Here is a 17,789-nt window from a genome sequence, read left to right on the forward strand (position 1 = left end):
AATCAGTCTCCTGGGAGGTGGGGCCTGGGCGTCAGTATTTTATCAAACCTCCCAAATGATACTAATGTATAGCCAGTGTGTAGAGGAATCAGCCGAGCCTGTTGGTTCTGAGGGTGTGGGTGGACCTGGTTCGGGGCTGGGCTGGCACTGCGGGGCTGGTGGGCACGGAGAAGATGCAGAAAGTACCTCCTCTGTGCTCGAGGATCCAGTGCAGGTGAGGAGCCTCCCAGGCCTGAAACAGTGATTAGAGAACAAGGCAAGGCAGCCTGCAATTAACTGTCACACTGCGCGCTGCCCACTCTCATTTGGGAGTTCCAGGAATAAGTTCCAGAGAACCTACTGACTAACAGCATTTCCTGTTCCTCTCCTTCCTCAATTCTGTGGGTCATAAGTGGACTATACGGTTCACATCTTGATTCTACTGAATTCATGGGTTTGGAAATACTTTTCTAAGTGTAGAGTGCTGGACAGATGTGAGCTTGTGGCTCGTGTCAGAACAGGGAGCTTGTGGTGGGATTGTCGGTGGCTCACAAGTGCTTGGTAGGAAAGCCTCATAGGAGGGGCCCAAGGGCCCACAGCCCCCATCCTGCTGACCTTCAGTGTGAAGTGACCGTGTCCTCTGCCCTGTGTAGGATGCAAATCCATCCAATGCCACCTCTTGTCTCTGCCACAGTGTCAGGGGCTCTGTGGCTTTGGGTGCCCAGGGATTCTATGCCGCTGCCACTGCTCCCACCTCCAGTTGTCTTCCTCCCAGGCCGAGATTGCTTGAACTTGGCCTTTGAAGGGAGATCACCTTTCAGGAGCTCCCAGTCCGATGGGGAAGGCAGACACAAGAACCAACGACCCATAGCCCAGCCTGAGCAGTGCATCTTAGAGAGGTACTGATGGCGGATTCTGTTCCAGCTGCCTCCTCCCCTGTAAGGCCACCGTTCCTGTCACCTCTTTGGTGAAGCCATTTCTGGCTCCACCTGGTAGAAGGAGCTGCCCCCATGGCCCTCTCTGAGTCTGTGTTGTGCTTGGCCCTCCCAGCATTTCCCTGTCCACCCTATCGTGTCTCCTTAGGGCTCCCCTTCCTGTCCCCTGGACTCTGCGGGGTCCAGATTTCTGCCCACTCAGTTCTGGGTCCCGGGAATGCAAGGGATGCCAGGAACGGCATCAGCTGTGAGGGGGAGTCCAGTACCAGTGGAGTGGGGTAAAAACCATCGCTTCAAAAAGTGGCACCAAACACCCCTTAGAAAGGAGTTGTCCCTGCTTTGGAAAATTGTTTAGACTTCCTGGGGGAGAAAGCAGGACCACAGGGGTTGGACAGTTGTACTGGGACAGCAGACCCGATTTTGAGAGGCGGGAGGATGCAGAAGTGGGACGCAGGGCAGGACGGCAGAGACACATGGAGGGAGAAAGAGTCTCCTCATTGCGAAGCAGGTCTCTCTGTCTCTCCAGCTGCCAGTAAACGTCTAGCCACACAACGCCTGGTGGAAGTGGGCTGGGGGTGGAATCTAAGGGACATCTGCAAGGCTGTGGCGGAGGTCTACGGGATCTTGAGCAAGACGCCGAGAATGTCTCTAAACCGAAATTCAGTAGGAGCAGGGCTTCAGGTCATGGGCAACCGTGAGATGTGACCAGTCTTGCCCCCACCTCAAGACTCCTCAGATGTCTTGGGAAAGGAGCGCAGAGTGTTCCACCATCCACAGCTGGGGTGGGCTGTGAGTCACGCTGGTGCAGCCTCGCGACGTCAGCACGACCCTGCTGACCCCGGCTTGCAACACCAGGGCGTCAGTGCCCTCGCACGTGGGCTCTTGCACCGACCATGGCGGCAGGGCTGGCAGAGTGGGGCGGCCCGATGCTCCCGAGGAGCCCCTTGGGAACTTCCCTCGCCTGCCCACGTCAGGGGGAGAAGAGCTCTTTCACACATGACCTTTGTTCGCCAACAGTCCGAGAAGTGATGAGAGCTATCCCGAGGGGTTGACTTCCACTCACAGCTGCCCAGGGAACCACCATTGCTGCCTCCCTCCTTGACGTCTGTTGAACGAGGGTCCCAAGCAAACCAATGGAGAGGTTTAAACCTGTAAGATACAAATAAGTGTGGGATAAGTGGGGCTTTGAAGCCAGCTGGAAGCTCCAGATTTGTTTCTTGGGAAATATTTTTTCCATTGGATTTGCTAAGAAACCCATGGTAGCTTGAGCGGCGGGCATCGACCAGCCAGCATTGACCAGCTGTACGTGTCCGCTCTGCACAGACAAAGCCGAGCAGGCTATCGCTGGCCTGGCGGGTCAGGAAGGGGTGGGTGCGCCCACCAAGCCCCAGGGCCACCCTGGCAACTGCCTCTCACCCAGTTCTCACTGAGCTGAGACCTCTCGCTCCTCCCACTGGTGAGCATGTTCACTCACTCACTCACTCACTCACTCAGCAAACATTTCCCGAGCATCCCCTGTGTGTCCAGACCATACTTGGCGTGGACGGTTCAGAATGGCCCAGGCAGGACCCCTGCTCCTAGGGGTCACCATCCAGTAGGGACACAGATGGACATGGTGATGGACAGTTATCCTAGGTGTGGAAGGGCACTGGCAGATTTGGCTGGGGGCTCTGAGACCACCAAGGAGGCACCTAGCCCAAGAGAGGTGGGGCTGGAAGCTTCCTGAAAGAGACGATGAGAAGCTGAGTCTTAAAGGATAATGAGAAGGAGTTAGCAGAGGCCGAGAGGGTCTTTAGGCAGAGGCAAGAGCAGGGGTGAAGGCACAGAGGGGGGAGCCAAGGCCCACAGCAGTGAGGCAACTTCAGGATTTCTGGCACCCCCTCTCGGACCCCTGTCCTGGTCCCACTTTGGTGGGTAGGCACGTACAGGCCAGGGAGGGCCTGGCCTCCCTCCTTGCCCAGCCCGCTGTGCCGCACAGGGCCCGGCTTGACGTCTTGCTCAAGCACAAATGCCTCTCTGAGCTGGGCTCGGCAGAGGCTTCCTGGGCCACTTTCATGGAATTTCAGACACAGAGGCCACCTCTGGCCATGTTAGGCAGACAGACATTTATTCAAGGACACTCCATAGCACCAGGTTTCTGGGAAAGCCGGGGTACCGGAACCAGGAGTGGGGCCCCAGTTCCCACTGCAGAATTGCTGTGCTGGGCACTGTGGGCTGGCCCCCGTGCATTCCCTCCCACACCAGTCATGGCACTGCCTTTGGAAACTGGACATGGGAGCTGACCCTTGCCAGCCAGAATGAATTCCATGTGGCATCTGTCTCCCAGGTCACCCCTTCCTGAGTCTGGTGGGTGTGTGATTGGTGGAGCCCAGGCCACATGATTAAATAAACCCTAGCTGCAAGTGAGGCCAGAAGGCACACGACTGGCCTCTGCAAGGGAAGATGGGAACTCATAAGGTGGGGAGTTCTCCAGACATTGGGGGAGGGTTCAGAGGCTTGGGGAAGGAAAAGAATGATGCACAGGTGCTCTGTAACGCAGAGGGTGGGGGGCCCTCTGTTCAGCATGATCTGAGTATGACGGACACCCCAAAGTCCTGCCCAAGGCCACTCTACTTCCTCTTCTTTCATTTGTCCTTTTGCCCATTCCTTCCTTCCTTCAGTCGGTCAATCATCAGGAACAGTCGTGCTCTGGAGGACCATGTGCTCAGTATTAGGGTCTCTGGGATGAATCACACCCTTCATCGTGGGCCCCACTGCCACCCCAGGAGCTCACCATCTGGTGGGGGAATAAGAGACAGGCTGGCAACTCTGACGCCAGGCAGAGAGTGACCCACTTCCGCTGTGAGGTAGGGGAGTGGTTGCGTGCATTGCGGGCGGACTTGGTGGAGGGTAGAATTTTGAGCTGGCCATCAGAGTGCGTGTGGGGTTTATGGATGGATGCATGGATGGGGAACACGAAACCCCAGGCAAAGGCCTGGAGGGCAGCACACTGAGTGTGTACAGGGAATGTTCTGGCAGCTTAATATAGTCCTGGTGGACAGGAAATAGGGTGTGCTTGCCATATGTCAGCAGTTCTCAGGAAGGAAGAATTGGGTCTGTTGGGCCAAAATAAAGAGAGTGTGAAGTGATGAAGAGGAATCAGAGAGGGGGAGGCAGGCAGGGGCGATTTTGTGTTGGGCCTCCACACACCAGGCCGAGGACGCAGTGGATCACCTCGGCAGCGGGAACTATGCATTGAAGGATCTGGGCAGGCCAGGGGTGGGATTTGATCTAGATCTTGGCAGGATCCCCCTGATGAATGCAGGGTTGGATGGCCTGGGCTGGGGCCAGGAGCAGGGCCAGGTCCGCACCCACCTCAGGCCTCTACTCCCCAGCACTGGGCACAGAGGCACGGAGGGGGCACGTGGGCACTTGCTTGTGGGCTGAGGTGAAGAATGAAGGCAGCTGGGTTCTGGCGCTGTGCTTTCCAGGTGTGTGACATCCTCTCTCTGTTTCCTCATTCAGCTCGAAGGGTGCATTGGGAGGAGGCAGGGGAAAGCCTTTTGGTAACTGCAGAGGGCTGTGCTCAGGTTTAGGGGTCCTTCGAACCAAGGCCCTGGGCCTATGGGGTGTGGGTGGGCCCCATTGCCTCTCAGGTCACAGGACTTCTCCCCATGCATGGCGATGCAAGAGGGGGCCGGGGCTGGCGGAGACTCTGACTGTGACTTATAAACCACACAGCGCTTTCACGGAGTTGGGGAGGCCTGGGTCAAGTTGCCTGTTCCCACTGTTAGACTGAAAAAAATCACTGTTGGGGAGGATTTCTGGGGCAGGAGGCCACTAGGCCAGGCGGCCACTTTTTCCTCTTCTGGAAGTCACTCCCAGAGGCCCTGGGTGCTGCCTCGGTCACAGTGACCTCCTGGGGTCCCACCGAGCAAGCCCTGACCACCCCTCAGATGAGCTCAGAGCTTCCCCTTCAGGCTTGCCCCCCGCCTGGTGGTGGCGGGGGTGGGGTCACCCTGATATACAGTTCCTCTCCCTCCAGGGGTTAACCTGAGGATGGCAAAAAGGTGTTCAAAGTGGCAGTGCTTTGGTACCAGGGTGGCTTCCAGGCACCTTTATGGAGTACACACCCATCTGCCCAAGGAACAGGAGTTCTGTGTATCCCTCCACCCAGGGTCTGGAAGTTCTCTTTGTGGTTTTGCACGTGGTTCAGTGGGCAAGGCAGGGCGAGAGGAGCCCAGGGGTGGAAGGCTCTGAGGGGAGCAGTGTCCCCCAAGGCTTAGAGCCGATGGCCTTATTCTAGAGCAGGTGACCCCAGGCCTATATCACTGCTCTCGCCACAGGCAGTTAGGGCTGGGGAAGGTGTCCTGTAGTCTCTCATAGGGGGTGTGCCACCTCTGTCAGCTTTTCTTTTTCATTTTCTTTGTTGTCATGGTGACAGCTGTTGACCTGCTTTGGCGGTCCCGGTGATGTGCATGCACCAAAAATCACACATTCTGCAGAGGAAGGGAGCATGGCCGTAAAGGGTGGGAGGACGGGAGAGGTGTTCTGCGCGGAGTGTGGCGAATGTTCAGTGGAGCCCTCTGCCGCCACCCCGCTTACCTTCTCCCACCAGGGTGGCAGGTGCACGGGCCTCGGGAGCTCACCTCCTGTTTTTGTCTCGGAAGGATGTTGTGACTTGTTTTCCCTTACCCCTGCCGAGCTCTGGGTTCCCCATCTGGAAAGTGGCCACTTCCCTCTGGAGAAGTGCCCGTGTCATAGGACTCGATCATGCCTGCTCCCACTTGGTTCACTGTTTCCTGAGCCCGGAACGCAATGTTTGCTGTGGCTTTTTATAGAGATGGCCGTGTCCGTGGACTTCCTCTTTAGACGTGCACATCTCCCTGCATCCCAGGGCACATGTTGGGGAATGGGCATGATATCTGGGGGGAAACTCCTGGGCCTCACTAGCTTTGTGACTTTGGAGATGCCACTTCACCTCTGGGAACCTCGGTTTCTCACTCGTATAATGGGGATGATGTCACATGCCCAGCAGGGGAGAAGGGCCTGTGTGGTGAGCGCAGGGCTGGCGGAGTGGTGTCCCCAGTCACCAGCTTTCTGGACCCTGTTCTCTTGCCCCCCGGAGAACACTTGCTTGCCCTGTGCAGAAGGTTGGCTCTCAGAGTGGTCCTTTCCCTGGAGCCTTGGAAGGGAGGGATGGCACTGTGCCCCAGTCCCCTGTCCTGGGTCTCCACCTGCGGAAGCCCTGGGGCACTTCCCCAAGGAGGTGGGGATGGCTCCAAGGCTCCTCTCAGCTCCCCAAGAGAGCAGCAGCCATTCTGCCTGAGAGTCGGAGGAGTTGAGAGAGAAAACGTGGAACCAAAATAGCCTTTTTTCCATAAACAAAGCTGCTTTTCGTTGGGGGAATGTAAACAGGCAGATGCATTAGGAGACGATGCCATCCGGCAGAGCAGTGGGGGAAGCGACAATGGGAGGCCCGCAGCCTGGACCACCGGCGGCATCTCGGCTGCCCCTCGCCAAGCTGGAGGCTGGGCAGTGAGGCTCCTCCTATGCCCAGGGACTCGGGGCAGCCTGGATGCCCTCTTAGACTCCCATGGCACCACGGCTGCTCTGCAGGCCCCACTCCGATGGGGCTGGGGGCCTCTCTTACGCTGTGTACAGCTGCCTGTGGGCTGAGAATGTCTCCTGGGCTGGTGGGAGCAGGGACCTCTGGCACCGGGGCCCAGCGTGCACCTGAGTGGAGCCAGCAGGAAGGAATGTGGCCATTCCTGTCCACCACCATCCCTACCCTGTGGGGGGCTGGCTCTTCCTTCTCTGATCCCTACCCCAAGTTCCTAGTGTCTGGTATCCTGTCATTATGTGAATCAGCCTCGAATCCCTCAAAGGTGCCTTACGTTGAGAAGGGGTAGGTCACGTTCTGAGAAGGGGCTCTAAGTAAGGCATCCATTGGGGTGGGAGGAGTGGGAGAGATGGTGAGTGAGAGCGGGAGAGTGTGTTGGAGTTAGTCGGCCCTGCTGGGTGGGCCGGGGCTTGAGCTGCTGCCGAGCCATTGCCCGGCCTCAGTGGTGTCAGCCTTCTAGGCTTGGCCCCAGCATCTCTCTGCAGGCTTCTGGGAAATGGACTCATTTCTGGGTTTGCAGCTGTGGCTTTACTGAGACCACAGATCTGTTTTTGTCAAGGCACTGGGGGGGTCCAGCCTCAGAGCTGCTGAGTGCTCCGGGGAGACCGTCTGTCAAGAAACAAGAGACAGTTCTGGAGCCAGATGGAACCATGACCATGGCACTGAAAACATTGCACAGCACCCCCATCACACCTTCCTGGGGCTCTGTGTAAAAGTGATGTTACTATACCCCATGTACAGATGAGCAAACATGGCCCAGAGCCGTGAGGGGCCCAGCTCGCAGGGGCAGAGCTGCACTGCACACCAGCAGAGCTGCCTGCACTCAGAGGTGTTTTTCCACCATGCATGACCTCGGCCGGAGACAGAGACCACTGCCTCCTTTTCATGCAGAAGAAAAAGCCCAGGGATAGCTACACGCTCCCCAAGGTGATAAGGCGAAAGTCCAGGGTGGAGCTGGGACTGCCAGCACGCCATGCCTGCCAGCCCAAGGCCAGGGTGCTCCACTTCAGAGCAGCTTTGCTGTGGGCCTGTGAGTGTGGGCAAGGGTGGTGTTGGGCAAGGAGGGGCCACAGGGGCCTGAGAGGAAGCCAGGCTGAGGTGCTGGGGAGGGTGGGCCTGGGTGACCGCCCACCCAGGAAACAAATGAGGGGCAGCGGGACCCTCACCTGTACAATGGAATGGTGGCACCTGCCACACAGGATGGGAGTAAGCATCACTGAAACCCGGTCACCAGTGAGAGGAAACTGTCCCTCTCCCCAGCCTTTTATGTCTGAAGGTGGTGACACTCTCCTTGTAAAAGCAGCACTTGGAAAAGAGCCGCTGGCAGAGGGGATGGGACAGCCCTGTGGACGAGGGGGCAAGATGGCTGCTCTTCCCGCAGGGGAGCGGGGTGGGGCGGAGGCTAGGGGCTGTGGGGAGGGGCTTGGCTGCAGCCCCGCCAGGGGAGGGCAGGAGGCTGCAGCGGGAGCCCAGGGAGGAGCAGGTGGCCTGGTGGGGGCCGAGCAGTGGGTACACCAGGGGAGGGACAGGCATGGGCTGCGTTGAGGACTCAGTGGGGTTCAGCCAGGGGATTGGGTGGGGGGCTGCCCTAGTGACCTTATGGAGGACCTTGAGTACAGCCCAGGGGAGGCCAAGGAGGGGAAACTGGAGAAAGAGGAGACAGGCCGGGAGGTGGGACCAGGGGAGAGGGGTTCACAGGGAAGGAGTTTGCAGTTTGCGTCCTGGAGCACGAGCCAAGAACCCTATAGAATCGTTTTCTTGGATGGTGTGTCCCCTTGAGAGAACGTCTGACTGGCCCTGAAAGTTCTGACTGGAGCAGAGAACCAGCATCCTTGCTGGTGGAGGGCCCGTTCCCATGCGGACCCAGGGTCCCACGGGAACCCTTTCCACCTGCTCAGCCCGTGTCTGAGAAGGACCCCTTACCGCCCCAGTCCCCCAGCATGGAACTGAGTCCTGGGGAGTGGACTCGCTCGTCCTCAGGCCCACAGCCGCTCTTGCCTCCTCCTCCACCCCTCGTTCCGACCACTGTCCCCCTATGGCTATAGTCCGGACTAACGGTCGTGCTCTGTGCCTCCCGCCTTCCTCTCCCCTCCCCAGAACTCTCTGCCTGCTTCTTGCTGCCAGCCGGAGTCTATGAGGGGCTTAGAGCTCTGTGGTGCACTTGGGACTCCCGTGATCAAAGCCCTTCTGTGGCTCCCTCCTCACAGGGACCCACGCTCCTGGGCCTCCCCGCCTGGGCTCAGCATCACGTTTCTCCAGGCCCCGTGTTTCCCTCCACACTCTTCCCTCTCCCTGGGCCTTCTCTTCCGGCACCTCCCACACCTCATCTCCAGGGGTAGAAATCCTCGGCTCCCATCCCAGCCCAATCCCCACGGGCTCTCTCCAGGTCCCCAGCCAGAACCATCTCCCCCGGAACATTCTGGAGACATATGTTGGGGGTAAGGTGGACATGGCTTGGAGGGTCAGGATGAGGGTGTGGGCTGGTTCTCAGCCTGGATGTGCCGTGTTCAGGCTTCACTTGGCTGGGGGGCCTCTGACCACTCATCCCTCCAGCTTCTCCAGTCTGGGGCCTTGACTCTGTTGCCCCATGTGGTGGTGGCGCGGGGAGCCCAGCATTGCTCCCAGCTGCAGCTGTTTCATGTGGTTGGCAGCGCCCTCCTCTGGACCTCACTTTCCTGTTGCAGCTGGTGCTAAGCTACCTCCACCTTCCACTTAGCCTCCTAAAGGGGTGGTCAGGAACCAGGTGAAATCTTGGGTTGGGGAGGAGCTGAATCAAGGGTTCTGAGCCCAAGCCCTGACTCTGGTGTGCTGCAGAGAGTTCAGCGGGTTCCTGGAGCCTCCCCACAGCTCCGGGGAAGCCGCCATAGTCGGAGGGCAGCCAGCTGTGGGTGTTGAGCTGCACCTCTGAGGACCCACAGGCTTGTCCACCCCCCCCCCCCAGGGAAGTTGTGGTCAGGGCCGTGATTCACAGCTGCTGCTTCCATGAGGTCATCTTCATTCAGCCTCGTCCCCACATGCACAAGGCTGCCTGGGTGGGGGCTGGCCCAGTGGGATGGGGCTGCTGGTCCTTTCTTCTTCCTGTCCCTCTCCTTGGCAGGCAGAGGGAAGCGGAAAGGCAGTAAGGTGGGCTGTCTATCTCTGCCACCATCTAATTACCCCCGAGGTAATTGCGCTGGGTTTTCTCTGACATCTTGAGATTTTTCTCCGGGGCCTTCCATGGAGGAGCCAAAATAACCCTGAGGTGGCTGCGGGCCCCAAGACGGTGCCTGTTGCTAAACCCCAGCAACTACCCAGCATCCCCGCCGCGACGTGCCCGAGCTTCGAGACAGTGCGAGTTTATGATAGGTCCCATTATGTCTCTTGCACAAGCACTGAGTGTTGAAATACCCAACGGATGATGACAGTGTTGAAATAACCTGTCGTCTCAGCACTTTCCCCGTCATTAGCCAGATGTTCCAGCCCTCAGAAGCATTCGCAGCCTTTTGCAGGGAGGGAGGGGGCCTGGACCGAGGTAGCTGGAGCCTGGGTGGGAGGCTGGGTCTGGGGGCGGGTGGAGTCCCCAGGAGAACAGGGCAGGGGCTGGGTCAGCCTTGGAGGAATGTGGGAATGCGCAGAGGGGAGGTCGGGGCCTCCGTTGCCCCTTCATCACAGAGTCCCAGAATCTCTACCAGGGAGCCCTATGTGTGCTCCACATGGTGGGAAGGGGGAAGGTTAGGAGGGAATGTCCTATCTGGCTCACGGGGAGCCAGGCATATAGGCCCAGCCTTGCTCAGAGTGTGGCTCAGAGAGGAGAAGTGGTATCCTGAGGACTGCAACCCTGCCTTGTCTCCTCTGGACCCGGGCCTGTGACCTTGGACCTGTGCCACCGTCATGCCCCGCCCCCCCCCCCACCTCGCAGTGGCTTTTGGGAGAGCGCCCTGCCACCAGAGGGGTTGCTAATGATGGGGTAAGTAGGCCAGGCTGGACCCCTCACACCATCTACTGGACAGGTTTCTGGAGTCTGGCGTATGGCCCGGGTTTGCGTCCGAGCTCTGCTCTTTTCTGTGTGATGTTGTGCCTCAGCTCCCTCATCGATAAAAGGGAAATTAATAGAGCGTCCTGCATTTGCTTTATACCTCTCTCCCTGTTGCCCTCCTGCACAAAGAGACTTTTCTAGTAGTTGTCATACAACATAAGAATCTAAAGCCAGGGGAAGGACAGCCACCACCGACAGTGGAGGGGACTCCAGCATTAGTGGGAGGTGGATGAGAGGCCGAGTTCCTGCATCTGTTGTTGATTTGGAGAATTAAGTGGAGGAGTTTGCAGCTAGTAACTGAGCCCGAAGGGCCTACAGCTGCCAAGAGCTTACAACTGGGTGGGGGGACAAAGTTATGATCTTTAGTGCCTTCCCTTTCTCCTGCTTCTGGAACCCAATGTGTGTTTTCATGGGCTCTCTCCTTTCAGGAAAGGACAGTCTATCAGTCATTCACACCTTAGTGAGAATGACTTTCCTGGGAGCTTGGTCTCTCAGGGCTAGGGTGTCAAGGGATCTGAGACCAGCCCACAGCCACATCTCTGGGATCTCAGTCCTGCCATCTTCAGGCTGTGTTGACCCTGCCTGTCTCAGGCTGTCAGTCTGGCCTTGCTTGCCAAGGGCATCAGGGCAGCTTTCTGCCAGTCCCTTTGCTTCCCCCAGACTCCTGGCTCAGGGGAAGAAGTGGGCCCCAATCAGGGACCCAGTCTAGGCCAGTGGGCCAGTCCGCCTGGCTTCCATGTGCTGTGTGATGTTGAGTCAATGCCTTCCCCTCTCTGAGTTCAGTTTCCCTATTGGTACCATGGACTCAGAGAGCATGTGACTTAGGGGGTTAATGTGGGATGTGCGTGCCTCTGCAGGAGGGGGTTGCATGGCCATGCAGCGCTGGTCTGAGGCACAGTGGCGCTCTGACAGCATGTTCTGACTGCATCTGGAAGGAAGACTGGCTCAGTTGCCCAGCAAAGGGGCTGAAGGGGACTGGGCAGCCAGGGGGCTGCTCACCCCAAACCTGGGCTCAACACAGAGGCCTGTTTCAATGACTTGGCATCTCAGTTCCTCTGTGGCCACCTTCCTGGTCCAGGCCACCCCCTGGTCCAGGCCACCCCCACCTCTCTCACAAACAGAGCTAGGAGCCTCCTAACGGGTCCTCTACTCATCCTCTTCCCCGGGAGCCAGAGTGATCCTTTTGTTTTCCAGAGGCCTTTTAAAATCCTAAATCAGAGAAAAGAACATTCCCCTATCCCACCCTGCTTAAGCCCTTGCTGAAGTTTTTCCACTGCACCGAATGTGAAAACCAGGCTCCTCATCATGGTCCTTCTTCTGTGCCCCTCCCGCCCTGTGGCTGCGAGGCTGCCTCAGGGCTCTGGCACAGGCTGTTCTCCGGGTATCCCACCTTGTAGGTTGCCGTGTATAATGCACCCCCACATTTTTGGCCCCAACTTTCAGGAAAGAAATCTTTCATTTTAATTTTTTTAATTCAATTATTTATATATTTATGTTTAGAAACAAACCCAACTATTGTTTTCTGGGGTATTATTTTGCATACAGATATAATTGTTGCTTTCTACCATTATACTTTTAATGCATAAGCAAAAAATAAAAGATTTAGAAACATTTATAAGAGGGTGGGGGGAAATGGAGTCAATTGTACTTGAGCAACAGTAAAAAAAAAGAAATATTTATAAGATACATTATTAGTACTACTCATGTATAATGAGCATCCTTATTTTTCCTCTAAATATTTGGACAAGGAAGTGCACATTATACACAGCAAAATACAGGTACTCTCCCACCCCACAGCTCTTCTTCTCACTCCATCTGGCCAATGAGAACGTCTCCTTAAATGTCAAACCCTCAGGGAGGCCTTTCTGAACCGCCGGTCTGATGGAGCTCCCACCCCTCACTTCCTCCCTATCCTATCCCCTTGTTCCTTTAGAAGTCCCTGTCGCATGTGTAATAATCTGACACTTATTGTTTGTCTCCCCCACTAGAACATGGAGATCTTGTCTTTCTTGCTCATCCCTAACTGTGCACATAGTAGGTACTCAACAATATTTGTTGACTGCACAAAAGTGTCAGTTGGTGAACCGACTCATGTATATGGAGGATGGTTTACTAAAGGCCTACTATGTGGGCGGGGCGACTTACAGAGAGGGCGCCCTTCACCCGGGGCTGCCGCTGGCACCACCGGGGTCTTCCAAAGGCTGCCCGTGCCTGAGCTCCGCCCCCGAGGCGCTGGTCCAGCTGGTCTGAGGAGGTTCCCGGGCATCGTCATTAAAAATCTTTAGCTAATTCCAGTGTGTCTCCAAGGTTAAAAACCGCTGATATAGCCCCGAAAGAAATAACAACAACAAAACTTTTTATTTTAAGCTAATTTTAGTTTTACCGAAAGTTGCAAAAATAGTCGCGGAGTTCCTACAGACCCCTCCCCCAGCTTTCCCTAAAGTTAGCATCTCCCACAACCACAGCACAATTATCGAAAACAGGAAATTAATGTTGGCACAACACTATTAAGCAAACTGCAGATCTTGCTTGAATTTCACTAGTCTCTCCACTGCTGTCCCGTCGGGTCCCAGAGTCCCATCCAGGGCCCCACGCCGCCCCCACTGTCACTTTCCCTCACTCTCCTTGTGTCTCGAGCTGTTCCTTGGCCTTCCTTCATCTTTCACAACCTTGGCAGTTTTGAAAAATACCGATCGGTTATTTCGTCGAATTCCCCTCAATCTTAGTTTGTCCCGTGTTTTCTCACGGCTGGAGCGAGGCCACGCGTTTGGGGCGAGGAGGCGGCAGAGCAGTGTGGCGCCCTTCTCCGCGGCCACGGCAGCGCGTCCTGGAGCGTCAGCCTGACCGCCCGGCTCCGGGGCACCCGCCGGGTTTGTCCCGCGCAGGCGCTGACCTCCTTCCCTCGTCACTTCACAGTAATGGGAGAACCATCGTGTGAGGCTGAGCGCAGCGTGATTGGCACCAAGCACGTCGTGTTCCTTCACACGTCTGGGCATCACGTGTAGCCGCCGCTGGCAGGTATCATTTGCAACAATTATGACCAGGCATTTGTCTGAAGATGCCTTTCCCATTTTCTTCTACAGTGTTAATTGGCAGTCTGGTGGATGGAAGAGCTGTCTTTTCTCCTCCATTTATTTATTTATCCATTTTTTTTATATCAGTGTGGCATAGTCCTGCTTTTAATCTCTATTAAATCTTGCTATCTTGGGAAGTAGGTATCTCTACTGTGATTTAGGAGTGAGGAACCCTGGCCAGGAGTATGTAAATCACTCTCCTAAGGTCTCCCAGCTGGGAAGGGGCTGAGGAGAGATTGCAAGTCGCTCCAGATTCAGGCTCTGTCCATCTTTTGCCTGGATCACGGCTGCGGCTTCTGAATGGCCTCTGCCACCCGCCTCCTAATACACATTTCTCCCACCCTCAACATCAGAGCCTGAGAACACTTGAAATCCAGGAGCTCCTCCTGTCCTTTCAGTTGAGTTCAAAGTCCTTAGCTTGGGTGTAAAGGCCCTTTCAGGTCGGACTTCGGTGGCTCCTGGAACCCCATCTTTCCCTGTCCTTCCTTCCAGGCTCCGGCTGTTTCCAGACGTCCCCCGGCTGAGTCTTGCCTCCAGACCTTCGCACACGTTCTGCTGCTGAGAGCACAGCCGTCCTAGTCTGCCTCGCTCTGACTCTTCCTCCAGGGCTAGGACTCAGGCATGCATCACTCTAGGCATGCCTTCCCGCTCCCCAGGGTGGCGGTGCTTGCCCCCTGCATTGTCTCACTTGCTGCTGCTCGTGGTCTCCTCTCTGTCAGGGAGGGCGAGCCTCTTGTGGGCAGAGATGGGATCTCAGGACCCCCAGCACTGGACACATCAAGATCTTTGGTTAATATTTGCAACATGGGTGAAAACCGGACTCCCAAACCCGTGCTCGTTCAGCTGTCCTGTGTGCCGATTGTGTGTGGCTGTGTGTCAGGGGCTGTAGAAAATGAGGGGAAGTTGGAGGAAAAGAAATATGCCCCCCAAAACTGAAAGCACCAACTGTGCGAGGGCCTGTGGAGGACTTGGCGCTGGTGGAGTGTCGGCCTAGTTACCCACCAGCAGTTGTTCTGTAGGAAAGGAGACGGAGGCCCAGAGAGGTAGAGGGGCTTGGGCAGGGTCACACAGCTGATTAGACCAGAGCCAAGACCTGAACCCCCCGAGCCTGCAGGAGGTCAGAGCGCACTCACTAGCCACTACACCGTGGAGCCTCTTTATTCCCAACTACGTGGCTGGTGCTGGGGCCAGACACAGGGCTTCCAGTGGGTGCCAAATCTGGTGGCTTTGGCTGGATTTTCCATATGTCATTAATTGCCCTCCAGACCTTGCCTCTCTGGGTGTTTCTGTTATAGTTAAAAGAGCAATAAAAAACAGCATAATTGGAAGACAAAGGCGACTGCCTGGCCAGCCCGCCCTAAGGAGCGGAGTGCCGGTAATTTGGGTGTGATCCTACCTGTGACTCACGCAGAAAAATTATAGCCTTCCATGTACAGGTGTGTACAGGCCGCTGGGTGGGGTGCCAGCAAACATGGCATTTAATGCAGGCAGTAAAACCCAGGCCTGTGGTGGGGACCCACAGTCAGACAGCCCCTCCTCTCCCTCCCTCCCACCCCAAGGAGATACTGTCCATGCAAAGCTCTTTACAGTCTGCAAATTGTTCTTGCTTGAGTGTTTGTAAGGACAGAGCCCTACCCACCCTGGTGAGGGGGTGGGTGCTCCACGTCAGGAGACCAACAGGCCAGTGCTGAGGTGGCGTTCATGGGGTGGGGCGCCATCAGGACCAAGGGTTCCATCCCTGGACCAGTTGTGGCCCAGCAGAGGGCGTTCAAAGAGGTGTCTCACCAGCCCAATGGACCCAGGAAGATTTCCTGAAGGAGGCGGGGTGTGGAGAACCCACTAGGACTCCCTTCTTCCCTGCCTATCCCTTGTCTGCAGCTGGAAGGAAGTCTTGATCTTGAAAGGGAGGGAGGAGAAGGACACCCACTAGGTCCCCACTGAGCACCAGAGCTGCTTCTCTGGCCACCTGCTATCGTATGGGCTGAGGGCCTGGGACCCGGCCAGCCCAGGCCCTGGACCCTGGGCTTACTTAAGCCCACTGAGGTAGCTCCTCTCTCCCCAAATCAGGGAACCCTCTTCTTGTGCAGAAAGCAGACTGCAGAGAAGCCAGGAGCTGGGTGCCAAGCTGCTTCCTGGGAGCTTGGACATTGAACATGCTGGGTGTGGGGGCTTGGGCCCCCAGGCGGTCCCACTTTGACTCAACTCTACCTCAGGGCTCCGGCCACAGTCCCTTTGCCCTATGGATGTTTGGTGGTCCCGAGCCTGGGGCTTCCCTGGGGTGCTGGGTGCCTGCCCTGCTCAGAGCCCGTCAGTCACTGTAGTGACTACAGCCCTTTTTCCCAAATCTGGGGGAGGGCAGGTTGTTACGGGTCTAGGCCTTGGTATTTAGAGATTAACAAGCCACCAGACACATACCTGATAAACATCAATGCTTACTTACAATACGTGGCAAGTTGTTTGCGTTAACATCATTATCAAAGTTCCAATGTGTAATACACTCACGTGGTTCAAAATCCAAACTGCTGTTGAAAGGCATTGCAAGTCCCATTTCTCCTCATGTCCTAGCCACGACCCCCTGATCCTAGAGAAACACTTAACTCGTTCCTTGTGTATCCGTCCAGTGCCCTTTATGTGAATGTAAAAAACGACATGCATTTGTATACACATGCTCCGTTCCACTTCTCAGGTTTTTACCAAGTGACACAGATGGGAGACTTTTGCCCCTTCTCCACCTCCTCTCTCCTCTCCTCTCCCTTCCCTCCTCCTCTCCTTCTTCTCCAACAGCTGCATAGTATTCCGTTGTGTGGATGTACCGTTGTCTGTGTCACTCGCCTTTCGGATGGACACTTGCCTGGTGCCAGGTTTTTGCTCTTCCACCCAGCTGCAGCAATGAGCGTCATTTCTCACATGTTCAAGGTGCATCTGTCGAGTAAGTTCCCAGAAGTGGGATCGCTGGGTCGCGGGGTAAATGCCTCTGTAACTGTGATAAGAAATGACTAAACCACCTTTCATCAGGGCCCTTTTTTCATTCCTACCAGCAACACGCGAGGGAGGCAGTTTCCCAACACGGCAGGCCCGCCAGCAGGCTCTGCTGTCATGCTCTTGGGTGTCTGCCGATCTGATAGGTAAGACAAGGCATCCTGGTTTGGTTTTAAATCTTGTAACTCTTAGTGCAAACGGGGTAGACTACATTTTAGTATGTTTAAGGGCCACTCAGATGTCTTTCTCCTTGGAATGCTCTGTTCAAATCTTTTGCCCACTTTTCTATGGGGTGGTTAATCTTTTTCTTCTTGTTTTCTAGGAACTCTTTACATTGTAGGGAGATCAGCCCCTTGGCTATGATGTGAGTTGTGAAGATTTTTCTCCCTGTTTGTCTTTTGAATTTGTTTAAGGTGTTCTTTATCATGTAGAACTTTATTATTACATTAATTCACTGTCCTTTTTCTGGTTTTTGGATTTTGAGTTATTATTGGAAGACTTTCCCACACTCCAATCATAAAGGGGTTCGTTCCCTCATGCTTTCCTCTGGTTCTGTCACAGTTTTAATCTCTGCATCTCGGTGTGGGGTCCGTTGGAGTTCCGTGTCCTGGTCTCCAGGTGAGCTGGTCTTCGGGCAGTGTCCCAGGTGTGCCGACACCATTTATTAACACTCTCCTCTTGGGAGTGTTTGAGATCTTGCTCCCTGGCCTATGTCATCAGTTTCACCCAAATAAACTCTTATAAAAATTAAAAAATAAAACCCTGAACTTTGACCCTGGCTGGGCAGCTCATTTGGTTAGAGCATTGCCCCTATATGCCAAGGCTGCAGGTTTGATCCCCAGTCAGGGCACCTATAAAAATCAACCAATGAATCATAAATAAGTGGGACAACAAATCAATATCAGTCTCTCTCTCTCTCTCTAATCAATACATAAAAATTTTTAAAAAGACACCCAAATTTTCATCTTTACCTCCCTGATATAAGAGGCCACCTCCATCAACACTAAGTTCCAGTGTGTTTTTGCGTCTGTTCCTGGGCTTTCTCTCTGTCCCATTGATCTGTCTACTTACAACTTTGATAAGTAATGACAAAATGTATTTTCAAGATAAAACTCAAAGCTTTCAAGCAGTCTGAACTTGCCCTCGGCCCCGCCCTCCCTCCCTCCTTCAGCCCCTCTCTCCACCACCCACCCGGCCCACCTCAG

Source organism: Phyllostomus hastatus, unplaced genomic scaffold (assembly GCF_019186645.2).
Source record: "Phyllostomus hastatus isolate PE091 unplaced genomic scaffold, TTU_PhHast_1.1 phas_scaffold_385, whole genome shotgun sequence".
Classification (NCBI taxonomy): Eukaryota; Metazoa; Chordata; class Mammalia; order Chiroptera; family Phyllostomidae; genus Phyllostomus; species Phyllostomus hastatus.